The following is a 12009-nucleotide window of genomic DNA, read 5'->3' as shown; positions in this document are numbered from 1 at the left end:
TCATAAAACACAAGTTAAGTATGGTCAGTTTTGAGGTCTGCATTCTCCCATGGCCCCTAATATTTCTGACAGTGTGGAAGCAGGAAAGCAAACAATATTGTGGACTTAAGGCTTGTACCTGCTGGAATAAATAGTAAAAAGTCTATTAGAAAATCCTCAAGGCACAAGAATCACAGCTAACTTTTAATGGAAAATGAAATTAGAGGACAGTCTGAAAGATAGGAATACTAACATTTGATCTCTGTTGCCATTTCTGGAATATTGTTATAAATTAGGATTTTCTCCTCTTTGTACTGAAATAACCCCATCCTGAGTTGGCATCCAGTCTATATAATTAACAACTCTGTTTTGAAATCAGTGGTTTATCTGCTAAAATATTTTAAAATGCAATTACTCTAACCATAATGCAAAATTAGTAACTGAAACATTAATTTCCTTTTGAATTGGGCTTGCTTTGGTTTTTTGGAAACAACATTAATATTCTAAATTACGTAGGGTAAGCGAATTAGCTTCACGTGCAAATGATGTCATGCACATTAGCAGAAACAAATCTTCCTGAAAACACACACGTCCAGCATTTTTCTTGTACAAGTAATTTTTCACATGGGTATGACTTAACTATATTGGCCACAGCAATAGACAAAACAGGAAAAAAATTAAACTGTCAGCCTTGAGAATTGTGAGAATGTCACTGATTTATTTCAGGATTTCTCTAAGTGTGACTAAGTGATGGGGTAAAAGCTAGATTGGAAAAAAAAAATGTCCTAAAAATTCATCTCCAAGGACCCATTTGTTAAAACAGCACATTCTCTCTTGTTTGTTTTTATATCAAGCCTTTTGTGCTTCAGAGGAGGAACTATCTGCTGAAAATAACTTGCATGTGAAAACTGCATATGCTGTTTTGTTTTTTTTTTCTTAAAAGCGTATTTACATATACAGTAAATACTCTGAACCTTTTAGATGTGTATCAGGAAATATAAACACTGTTAAAATGGAAAGAAAAGAATGTTTAAATGCAGATTGTATGACATTTGCCTGTGTCCAGTTCAGGCTGGGCAAATATAGAAAAAGGACTTTCATTATCCAAAGTACTCAGCTGTGGAGGTTTCTGACCTCAGAGTAAAAACAAGTCCCTATTTCAAAAGCTGTATGTTAAATCTCAGGTTGTCCTTTGAATGTGTGTGTGTGTGTGTGTGTGTGTGTGTGTGTGTGTGTGTGTGTGTGTGTGTGTGTGTGTGTGTATGCGCGCGCGGAGCCACTCAGTCATGTCTGACTCTTTGCGACCCCATGGACTGCAGCCTCCCAGGCTCCTCTGTCCATGGGATTCTCCAGGCAAGAATCCTGGAGTGGGGTGCCATTTCCTACTCCAGGGGATCTTCCCAATCCAGGGATTGAACCCACGTCTCCTGCACTCCCTGCACTGGCAGCAGATTCCTCACCCCTCTGCTGTATGGCGCTCTGTAAAAGAATTTTATAGAGCATCTAGAATCCCAGTTACTCAATCCAATGTGTTGACTTACCCCTATGTGCACTGCCAGGCAATGAGACGCAAGGATAGAACAGTTGGCTCCTACTCCAAGTTGCTAACGAAGACAATATCCTACTAAATGATAGGTTAACTGTTTCTGAAGCAGGATATATATAATTCATCTGTCCTTCCTAGTCTTTATTTAGTGAAAGCTTACAGAGAAGGAGATTCTTTCTGTGTATTGCTGTTTTGATTATTTTACTGGATTTCCTACTACAATGATGAAAAAATGCTTTCAAAAAATCTTTAGTTGGATTACATCTGGATTGGCCAGCTCGGAATTTATTTTGATGCAGGAATTTAAACTTACTAGCAAGTGCTCAGTGAGACACAAAGGAGACCATAATGATCTGAAGCAGCAGTCCCCAACCTTTCTGGCACCACGGACCAGTTTTGTGGAAGACAATTTTTCCACAGACTGGGGCCGGGGGGATGATTCAAGTGAATTACATTTAATGTGCTTTCATTCCTATTATTATTACATCAGCTCCACCTTCGATCATTAGGCATTAGATCCTGAAGGTTACCCCTGCTCTAAAGGAGTTAATAAACACTCTTAACATCATCAGGGAGCAAATAAGTACAGGAGATTTTGGCTGCTTATCTCAGCAATTTATGTCAGTTCCACACAAGATGGGAAAGAATCAACATTGCCATTTAACAAATTCACCCAAGAAGCAGTGGCAGAGAAGTGGGGAAACAGGAAGTTGACTAAGCTGCTTGTCTCTGAAGGAAGTGAAGTCTCAGGGTTTCATACTGATTTGAAAACCTCATCTAAGTGTCCCCTCTGAGGCACAAGATGCAGCCCTCAGCTAAGAACAGTTAAGCTTTTAAAAGCTTGTAAAAAGATCTCAGAGGAGGGTTTCCCTGGTGGCTCTGCTGCTGCTGCTGCTGCTCAGTCGCTTCAGCAGTGTCCGACTCTGCGCGACCCCATAGACGGCAGCCCACTAGGCTCCTCTGTCCCTGGGATTCTCCAGGCAAGAACACTGGAGTGGGTTGCCATTTCCTTCTCCAATGCATAAAAGTGAAAAGTGAAAGTGAAGTCGCTCAGTTGTGTCTGACTCTTCGTGACCCCATGGACTGCAGCCTACCAGGCTCCTCCATCCATGGGATTTTCCAGGCAAGAGTACTGGAGTGGGGTGCCATCACCTTCTCTGCCCTGGTGGCTCAGTGGTAAAGAAAAGGCAGGAGACACAGGTTCGATCCCTGATCCAGGAAGATCCCACATGTTGCTCCCCCATGGTGCAGAGCATCTAAGTCTGTGTGCCACAACTGCTGAGACTGTGCTCCAGAGCCCAGGAGACACGACTACTGAAGCCCTAGAGCCTGTGCTCCACAAGAAGAGAAGCCACCGCGCTGGGAAGCCCATGTACCACAACTACAGAAAAGCCCGCACAGCAACAAAGACCCAGCACAGCCAAAAATAAACAAATAAATGGGGGAAAACAAAGATCTCAGGAGGGTCACACCAGGTATCAAGCCATAACTAAAGGCACGCTGTCTTAGTCAGCAGTCCTTTTTGTCTCTGCCTTTCTCATCCCATAATTTCTTCAGGTTACAAAAAAAAGTGGTTAGATGGCCAAGAGGCATGTGAAAAGATGCTCAACATTGCGCATTATTGGAGAAATGCAAGTCAAACCTACAATGAGGTACCACCTAACACCGGCCACAATGGCATCATCAAAAAAAATCTATAAACAATAATTGCTGGAGAGGGTGTGGAGAAAAGGGAACCCTCTAACACTGTTGGTGAGAATGTAAATTGTGGAGACCAGTATGGAGGTTGCTTAAAAAGCTAAAAATAGAACTGCCATATGACCCAGCATCCACTACTGGGTGTGTACCCTGAGAACAGCAGAACTCAAAATAGACACATGTATCCCAGTCTTCACTGTAACACTATTTACAATAGCCAGGACATGAAAGCAGCCTAGGTGTCCGTTGACAGATGAATGGTAAGGAAGATGTGGTACGTATATACAATGGAATATTACTCAGCCATACAAAGGAACAAAATCAAGTCAGTTGAAGTGATGCGGATGAAACTAGAGCCTGTCATAGAGAGTGAAGTAAGTAAGAAAGAGAAAACCAAATGTTGTAGACTCACACATATGTGCGGAATCTAGAAAAATGGTACTGATGAGCCTATTTGCAGGGTAGGAATGGAGATGCAGGCATAGGGAACAGACTTTCGGACACAGCATTTTGGGGAAGGAGAGGGTGGGATGCATTGAGAGAGTAGCATTGAGATATACATACTGCAAAGAGTGAAATATTAATAGATGGCGGGAAGCTGCTGTGGATAGCACAGGGAGCTCAGCTCTGTTCTCTGTGATGGCCTAGAGGGGTGGAATAGGAAGGTGGGAGGGAGGATCAACAGGGAGAGTACATATGTATATATATGACTGATGCACGATGTGATACAGCAGAAACTAACACAACATTGTAAAGCAACTGTATTCCAATAAAAAAAGCAAAGAAAATCAAATACAGTAAACGAACCAACCCACTTAAGAGCTGCCCAAGCTCATGCCTTTAACTTTATTTGTCTCTAAATAATGTGACACATAAGTTCGTTATTTTGTCTGCGTTCTGAGTGCTGGCCTGCACGCACAGCCAGTTGGAGTGAGTGTGACAAACCCCATGCTATATCCTCCGCCTGTGAGAATGGACACACCCGCACAGCAAGAGCTCTCAGCAGTCCTGAGCTAAATGTGTCCAGCATCCTGACATATTGATTCCATGTGGCCTCTATTTCTAATATTTATTTTAGTTTCTGGCAAAAGGCTATTATATATGATAAAAATATACCAGTGACAGTACCTGCTCCTGCTAAGTCGCTTCAGTCGTGTCCGACTCTGTGTGACCCCATAGACGGCAGCCCACTAGGCTCCCCCGTCCCTGAGATTCTCCAGGCAAGAACACTGGAGTGGGTTGCCATTTCCTTCTCTAATGCATGAAAGTGAAAAGTGAAAGTGAAGTCGCTCAGTCGTGTCCGACTCTAGCGACCCCATGGACTGCAGCCTACCAGGTTCCTCCATCCATAGGATTTTCCAGGCAAGAGTACTGAAGTGGGGTGCCATTGCCTTCTCTGTGACAGTACCTAGCAAGCCATTAAAACACAAAGAACTGATTCATATTAAAAAACAGGGCTTTTCTGGTTGGCTCATATGGTAAAGACTCCTCTTGCAATATTAAATTATTGTTTATATTAATTTTATAATATAAAATACATATTTTATATTAAAATGTAAATTTTATGAATATGTGTTTTATATTAAAATATAAATTTAAATTATAGCACTTAAATATTTGAGGAATAAAAAGCTGGACACCTATAGGCAATGAAAGATTGGACTTCTAGACACCACAGATCTCATGGACGCCATGAGAGCTGAACAACTGAGCTATCAGTAGCTGGAACTGATTATGGATGAGGCATATCATGACTCAGAGAATTTGAAAATACAGGAAGAGGTTTGGCTAATATAAAATTCCAGTGGATTAAGATGAAAAAAAAAAACCGATTAAAGGAATAAAAGAAGCTAATCGGTAAGAAAAATACTCAAGAATTGGTAATTACTATCCGTGAAAAAGGGAATTCAATGAACGTAACTGAAGATGAATGAAAATATATAATATTAACACAAGAAAAGGTTCCTGGAAAAAAACCAAAAACTTTAATCCACAGATTGAAAGTATTAACTATAATACCATATACCAGGGAAATTTTGATATAGATTCCTTGATACCACATCATAGCCTTATTAGGTGTTAAACTTTAAGAGATTCCAAAAGAAAACAAGCCAGTATGTTAATAAATGGTAAATTTTAGGCTGCCTTCAGATGTCTTTATATCAACTTTTAGTGTTAAAAGATAATGGAGCAATATTTATTTAGTTCTGTGGGAGAAAGAATATTATATTCAGCTAATATAGCATTTGAAATTATCAAACATAAAGACAATGCTGGGAATGCAGCATTCATAAATTTTCTTGAGTAAAAAACTTAAAAACCAAACTACATGGTAATAAAATATAACTAATAAAGAGAGGAACTGTCCATACCAATGAAAAAACAGAATTCAGTAATGATGATGGCAAAAGGATCATGTAAGAGGTACTACCATCTATGCATTTAGATACTGGAATTATCTTACAATTATGAGAATTAAATTTATAGATTCAAACGTAAATGTTAAGCCTAGACAAAGTAAAACATAAAATATTAACCCCGTATATATATATATATAAACCCCTATATATATGTGTGTGTATGTGTATATATATATACATATACATGCATATATACACACGTGTGTATATATACACACACACACACACCTAATGTTCGGAAGAGTGAAATGGGAGGAGACCTGAGTATTGATGATTTCATCATCTTTTATAGTATGTAGTCAAGTTGATACTATGAAATTGAAATACCTAGGTTATAAAAAACAGTGATTCCAATCCTTTACTGTATTTATAATTTCTTAAGAGACACCTTTTATATTTCTTATGATTATTAGAATATATTTTGTGGAATAGAAGCATTTTTTGATATTTAACAGTTATTTCTCTTCCATTTTAGCTTTTCTCAAGACAAATTCAAATAAATTGAAATTAAATTTTGTATATTACAGAAACTATAATATGGTCACATATTTAAAACATTTATAAGTAGGCATCCCATCATATTTAGTATGTCTAGAAAGATATCTGAAATGATGTTCACATATGAACATCACTTTTTTATTTTAAATGTGATTTTTACTTTAAAATAGTCAACAGTCTGTGACAAAATGACATATAATACATAAAGTAGGAATGATTTGTTAAATAAACCTTTATATGTAATGACTTACTTGCTCTTTCCAGTGTTCTCCATTAATTTTCATAGAATTAGATTTCTCTCCCATCATTTCCCTTTCCCTTCAGTCTGTATAACTTCTTTTTAGCATTTCCCAATGCTCAGATTTTTTGGAAATAAATTCTTTCAGCTTTTGCCTGAAAGTGTTTTTATTGTACCTTGCTATTAGAGGGATATTGTCACTGCATATAGATTTGCAGGTTAACAGGTTTTGTTTGTTTGTTACAGGACTTTAAAGGGGTCATTCCATTGTCTTCTGGTTTCCAGTTTCTGATGAGAATAGTATTAACTTCTATTATGATTTTCTTGAATACAATGTTTCCTGCACTTCCCCAAGCTGCCCTCCTGATCTGCTATTCAGATTTTCAAGAATTTGACTATGATATGCCTAAGGATACTTTTCTTTGCTTGGGGTTCTCTAAGCAATTTGGATTTGGGTTTGTGCTAATAAACTTGGAAAATTCCTGGACATCATAATAGTCACTTAATATTTATGAAGATTACTTATGGATGAAGTTTGAAGTGACTTTAAAAGTTTTTAATCTTTATATTTTTATTATTTGTTTCAATTCCTATAATAAATCTTTATAATTTTTCTAAAAATAATGATTAAAAATAGTCTAAGCAAATTTGTCAATATATTAGTAGTGATCAAGTTTTTTTAACAATATATTTTATTTTTATCTTTATGTAGATAAAGAGTATATAGACACAAGGACCATTTATTAATACTGCTTTTTTTTTTCTGTTTTTAAAACTCTGAAGCACAACAATATTAAAATAATAGGAATAATGGTTTTGGAGACCTAAGGAAAATGTACAATTTCAAAATCTCCAGGTATATGTTAATTCTGTTATGAAAAATAGTTAAGAAATAGGTAGTACAGTCCTACAAGCGGTCTAATCAAAACCACCTATCTTTTGGATAGCCTAAGAAAGAACACAGAACAATGCAACATAAAGAACTTAGAAGAATGAAATCTTCAATAAAATTAGGCTATATTTTTTCAACTCAAAAATTACAAATTTGGGATTACAAAAAAAGAGTATCTTTGATTCAATGGTAACCTCCTAGAAAGCAAGACATTATGTCCAGTTAGTTCACTGATGCAATTTTTAGTTCATAGGTTCTCGGCACCCAGAAGGAGCTTAAGAAATATTTGTTAAATAAGAGATTCTGGCTTTTAATTTTCATTAGTGACAGAGAGTAGGATGGGGTGGGGACAGGCAGGTGTTGGTTCGAGTCCTCTCATTTTCTCACTATAGTTAGGTAATTTGGGAGTTGCTCAATAAAAATTCACTTTGGCTCAGTCTTTGTGTTTCTCACATTACATGTGCCAAGACTCTCTTGCAGGAGAATGAACACCCACTGATGGCTGGTCTCTGCTCTTCTGGGTCTGTGCCCCTCTGGTGGTGGGCTTGTTTGGCCGTGAACCTCCAGGTGACTTCCTGGCTGTGTCTGGCTTCTCTGCGGGGCCTGAGTTTGCATATTGCTGCTGCCTTTTCCTGTGACTGCTTCTCCTTAGAGGGCTTCACAGCTTCTGCTTTTGCTCTCCACTTGGCAGACACCCCTGTGAAGTCTCCGTGGTTTCTTGCTTCTGGCGTCACACAGAGCTGCTGACCTACTGCTGTTTTGTATCACCAAGTGACTTAGCAGCAGAGACAACGGATTTCGTACCAACGACAGAATTGAAAAGACCAATACTGTATTTATGCATCTGTACATTTTCTTCAGGTGTGAGAAAACTAGGAATTTCATCTTTCATTGATTTACATTTTTTTCAACAGCTCTTTTTCGCAATTTAACTTGCTTTTGTTAATTTTCTTATTTACAATTAGATTCTTCAATCTGACGTGTGTATTAAATATACAGAGAAAAGGAAAATAAGTGAGTTATCTTGATGGCCACCGGCTCTCAGTGCAATTGAAACATTTAGATGCTTTGGGAACAACTATCACCCAAATGCTCCTAAAAATATTTGGATGGGATCAGTAATTACCTAGTGTTCACCATGGGTTATATCAAGTTCTTCTAAAATTCCTTACTAATTTAAGGGCTGCTATTCAGAACAAGGAGAAGGCAATGGCACCCCACTCCAGTACTCTTGCCTGGAAAATCCCATGGACGGAAGAGCCTGGAAGGCTGCAGTCCATGGGGTTGCTGAGGGTCGGACACCACTGAGCGACTTCACTTTCACTTTTCACTTACATGCATTGGAGAAGGAAATGGTAACCCACTCCAGTGTTCTCGCCTGGAGAATCCCAGGGACGGGGGAGCCTGGTGGGCTGCCGTCTATGGGGTCGCACAGAGTCGGACATGACTGAAGCAACTTACCAGCAGCAGCAGCATTCAGAACAAAGAGAGTCAATGGAAGTTCAGTTAGCTTAGTCTGCTGGCTTCAGAGATGTTTGTAACTAAATTATCTGGGTAGCATGGCTTCACTTTCAAGGTTGAGGCTTAGACCGATGTCTATTCTAAATTTTGTAAATTCTAGGAGCAATAACTGTTTTTTTTTTTAACCAGAAATATCCAGATTATAGATAAGATACCTTTTGTTTTATACAACTAAAGTTTCTATCTGCAATTTAAGAACCCTTTTTTCTGTATGTCACTTATGGGCAGGAGAAACATCTGGTCAGTCTTTTTTGGGATGGATACTCATGAATCAGAAGACAATTATTCAGTTATGCCTCAGCAATTTCATCTCCAGATGGCATGGTCCCCGTCCTTCAGTTTTTCCTCTTGAACCTTGTCCTACATGACTTTATCGCAGAGACTCTCAATGTTCTTTATGCTTCTGTTAAGTTTCAAAGCATGGCATGCTAATCAGTTGTGATACTACTTATCAGGAGCAGGACTATTTCTGACGAGATAGAAGGGACTGAAAATTAAAGTTGTTTTTTTCTGTAAAGTTACAATAACACAAACCCCTGACCCCACCAACACCCTGCTATGAGAGTTCCCAGATAAGAACATGTTCAGAAGGACATACTGAGTTGGGTGGCAGGACTGAGAACAGACAAGGCTGAAAGTGATTGTAAGAGAACTGAGATGGAACTAAAGAGTGGAGGAGAGGCCTGGAATCTGAGGGTAATTTTTAAAGGTTTTAATAGAAAGTGGAGAAGAGATTCCAGTTGGATTAAGCTTTGAACATGAAAAATAGTTTTAACTGAAATTACAAAAATTACCAAACTTTACCATGACTATTTAAACACTTATATTTACTAGAACCTTAAAACATCGTTTGAAATTATTTTTGGTTTACTTTGAGAAATCTCTGCCATAGGGAACTGGAAATACCCAGAATCTGTAGACTAAAATACTATTATTATTAATAATAATAAAAATGACAATAATAAAATAGTTAAAGTGAGTGAGTTGTTTCCTTGCCTCTGGGGTGGTTTTTCTATGCAGAACAGATTATGCAAAAGTTTACTATTATTAATAGTCTTGTCTAATAGTAAAGTCTGTAGCAAGTTCAGCAAACTCAGTACATTTGTACACTTAGAGCAAATCACACACATGGCAAATCACCAAGATGAACACTTTAAATATCTTACTATTTTATTTGTCAATTATACCTAAACAAAGCTGAAAAAAGCCTATAGTAACAAATAGGACAAATCACTGATACGTATAACAACATGAATGAATCTCAAAATCAGCACGCTGGATAAAAACGTCAGTCATAAAGAAGTGCCCACTGTATGAGTCTATTTATACAAAATTCTAGAAACCACAAATTACTATACAGTGACAGAAAGCAGATCAGTGGCTCCCTGGCTATTGGAGCAAAGGGAAGGATGGTCTGCAGAGCGGCCTGGGGAATCTTTGGGAGGAGATGGAAATGTTCTCTGTCTTGACTGTGGTTTCACAAGTGTGTAACCACCTGGTTTTTTAAAGGCTGAAGAACAAAATAGGGTTTTGATTTTGCTGTTTTAATAAAGTGAACGCTTATCTTTTAAACCAAGGGGTCAACAAACTTTTCCTGAAGGCAGTCACATAGTAAATATTTTCGACTTAGGAGGGCCTATGGTCTCTGTCGAAACTACACTGAAATTTGTCTCATACAATTTTCCCAGGTCATAAAATATTATTCTCCTTTCTACTTTTCCTAACATTTATAAATGAAAAAGCCATCCTTAACACTATAAGAGGACTTCCCTGGTGGCACAGTGGATAAGAATTTGCCTGCCAATGCAGGGGATACAAATTCAATCCCTGATTTGGGGAGATTCCACATGCCATGCAGCAACTAAGTCTCTGTGCCAAAACTACTGAGCCAGCTCTGGAGCCTGGAAGCTGAACTACTGAAGCCTGAATGTTCTAGAGCCTGTGCTCTGCAACAAGAGGAACCACTTCAATGAAAAGCCTGAGCACTGCAATGAAGAGTAATCCCTATTTGCCGCAGTCATGACCAACCTAGACAGCATATTAAAAAGCAGAGACAGTACTTTGCCAACAAAGATCTGTCTAGTCAAAGCTATGGTTTTTCCAGTAGTCATGTATGGATGTGAGAGCTGGACTATAAAGAAAGCTGAGCGCCAAAGAACTGATGCTTTTGAACTGTGGTGTTGGAGAAGACTCTTGAGAGTCCCTTGGACTGCAAGGAGATCCAAGCAGTCCATCCTAAAGGAAATCAGTCCTGAATATTCATTGGAAGGACTGATGTTGAAGCTGAAACCCAATACTTTGGCCACCTTATATGAAGAACTGACTCATTGGAAAAGACCCTGATGCTGGGAAAGGTTGAAGGCGGGAGGAGAAAGGGACGACAGAGGATGAGATGGTTGGATGGCATCACCGACTCAATGGATGAGTTTGGGTAAACTCCGGGAGTTGGTGATGGACCGGCAGGCGTGGTGTGCTGCAGTCCATGGGGTGAAAAGAGTTGGACACGACTGAGCGACTGAACTGAACTGAGAGAAAGCCCACGCGGCAATGGACAACTAGCACAGCCAAGAATTAAAAACAAACAAAAAACACGGTAAGAACTTTTCAACACAGTTTTTGGTCAGAATCCTTTAAATTGCCTTTTCAACAGTCCTCCAAAATTTAGCATTCAGGTATTTGTTAATAACTCTATGGGTTCATTTTAATTGTTTGGACAGTGATAGGTGGCCAAAGAACAGGGCTGATGATGACGAAAAGGGAAAATTGACTTAGAGCCCATAAAAGTAAGAGAAAAAAGAGAAGGGATCATTCTGCTGTGGAAACTAAATGAAATATCATCCACGTTGATGTGAAAATAAGTACGATCATTGTAAGTACTAGACAGGAGGTCAGGAAAAAGAGAGAAAGAGACTTAAGTGCAGAAATAGCTGTGCACTGTTGAAAGCTGAAGCCATTATGGGTGTATGATTTTTTTAAGGAAGACACTGACTGTAGAGGAAAATGCTGAGTGCTCAGGACTCAGCACAGCTGCAGGACACGAACAAGAAGAATCATTTAAGGAACTACCAACTGGTCAGGCAGGTCAGATGAGAGGACAGCCACACGGACTACACTGGGAACCCCAAGACAAGACTCAGCTCCAGGAGGGCGAGAGGTCCACATCACTATAAGCGGATGTTAAGAAGACGTGAAAAGAGCCATTTTTTCACTGCAGAGG

The 12009-nt window shown here is 38.7% G+C and overlaps 1 protein-coding gene across 1 annotated transcript in view; it reads right to left on the bottom strand.

Moving 5' to 3' along the window:
• Positions 1–12009, bottom strand: part of ADGRV1 (adhesion G protein-coupled receptor V1) — a 541233-nt gene that overhangs the window by 12687 nt on the left and 516537 nt on the right. The gene's annotated exons all lie outside the window — the stretch shown is intronic.

Source organism: Bos taurus, chromosome 7, assembly GCF_002263795.3.
Source record: "Bos taurus isolate L1 Dominette 01449 registration number 42190680 breed Hereford chromosome 7, ARS-UCD2.0, whole genome shotgun sequence".
NCBI classification, from domain to species: Eukaryota; Metazoa; Chordata; class Mammalia; order Artiodactyla; family Bovidae; genus Bos; species Bos taurus.
This window is presented reverse-complemented; position numbering and strand designations above follow the sequence as displayed.